Source organism: Pygoscelis adeliae, unplaced genomic scaffold, assembly GCF_000699105.1.
Source record: "Pygoscelis adeliae isolate BGI_AS28 unplaced genomic scaffold, ASM69910v1 Scaffold226, whole genome shotgun sequence".
In the NCBI taxonomy this organism is placed as follows: Eukaryota; Metazoa; Chordata; class Aves; order Sphenisciformes; family Spheniscidae; genus Pygoscelis; species Pygoscelis adeliae.
In genome coordinates this window covers 861,042-862,863 of record NW_008824983.1, presented here as the reverse complement: position 1 = coordinate 862,863, position 1,822 = coordinate 861,042, and positions in this window count along the sequence as shown.

Genomic DNA, 1,822 nt, shown 5'->3' with positions numbered 1-1,822 from the left:
CGTAGTATTGAATATGTCTTTTGCAGCCTACTGAAGTACAGAGCAAATTTTGCTTACCTCCAAAACACCATACAGCACAAAAAGGGTATAGGTTGAAGTTTCTGAATTTCTTTGATTGGCTAGTAGAGGATTTTGAAGTGGCAATTAGGTAAATGGTTTCAAATGCCTTTAAACAATATAAAGACTGAAATTCTTTTTTTTTTTTTGATGAGTGATTTATGCTATGCATCCAACTTGCTTTTGAGAATAGGATATTAGTGGCTTTTGAAAATTTCTCCTCATATTGTTAAGATAATTTTTTTTTAAAAAAACCTACACTTTACCAAGTAGACATTTACAAATTAATTATTCCTATAGCATTTGCTCTGCTAAAAAAATTTGAATGGATTAATCATGTCAAAAAATGAGTACAGATTGCATACAGCTTCAGCACAGCTAGATACATCCAGTATTAAATGACATCTGAATGATTCTTCCAACTATATATAAACATGAGCAAGGAGGTCTATTAGCTAATCTTTATTGTTTAAAAAAAAGTAAAACCCACTAAAGTAAAATAAGGGAAAATCTGATTTACATTACAGAATGATAACTTTTCTTTAACCTCTCTGCTATGATCTTGTCCAACAGCATGTATGTAAAACCCCGTATCGTTCATGTTTTGTTGTATTTTGGCACAAAAGAGACTAATCCAGAGTATTGCTTTCAACTCATAAAGTTCACCTTTAAAAAAAATTACTTCTATCCAATTCATTTTACCTGTTTGTTTAAATTCTGAGAAGAAAATTTCTGTATCTGACTTTCTAAGGTATGAGATTCTCTTTTCTGGAGACATGTTTAAAATGTATCATTGTTCCCATGGGAAGATCAGTAGATTTATTAAAAAATCTCTAGGTTCCAGGATTTCTGACATTCACACGAAACAAGAAGAAAACGCAGGAGGAGAAACATTACTGTGTTATTCTGTCCCTTCACCTTGACACTGAGTAGGAAAACCTGGACTTCAAAGGGTGAGAGAAAGTTCAGGCTTCATGCTAAATCAGTTTTGGGCCTTGCTCCCAGGATTTGCCAGCTGTGCCAATTTTTTTAGGACGTAAACTGTAAGATAATGTTAATGGAAAGAAAACCACAGCCACCACACTCATTTTCATTTGGCTGGGGGATCAGTTTAAATCCCCAGAGTGGCCAGTGCTGTATCCTTCCAGACAGCCCTCTCTCCCCTAATCCAATCACCACCATGACCAGAAGCTGCTAACTGAGCTGTGGATTTCCAGATTTCTGCCTTAATTGCCGGCCTGCAGGAACTTGAGGCACGAGACAATAGCTGGCTCAGTCAGACGGGTAAACATCTGCTGCAAAGGACCGCCGGGAGAGCATCCCCCAGCAGAGCCCACGTGCTTCGGCTGCAGTGGGCACCCTTGTGGGAAACGAGGGTAGTGGTGGGATGCGGTGTCCCTGCTTATGTTGGCTGTCACCCAAGCTTCCTCTTTGACCTCTGTGTTGCTGGTAAGAAGGGCACTGGCTGTAGGATGTAGCTACCCTGTGTGATTGTGTCAGAAATAGTGTGGCCAGCAGGAGTAGGGAAGTGATCGTGCCCCTGTACTCGGCACTGGTGAGGCTGCACCTCGAATAACATGTTCAGTTTTGGGCCCCTCACTACAAGAGAGACATTGAGGTGCTGGAGCGTGTCCAAAGAAGGGCAATGAAGCTGGTGAAGGGTCTGGAGCACAACTCTGATAAGGAGCAGCTGAGGGAACTGGGGTTGTTTAGCCTGGAGAAAAGGAGGCTCAGGGGAGACCTTATCGCTCTCTACAACCACCTG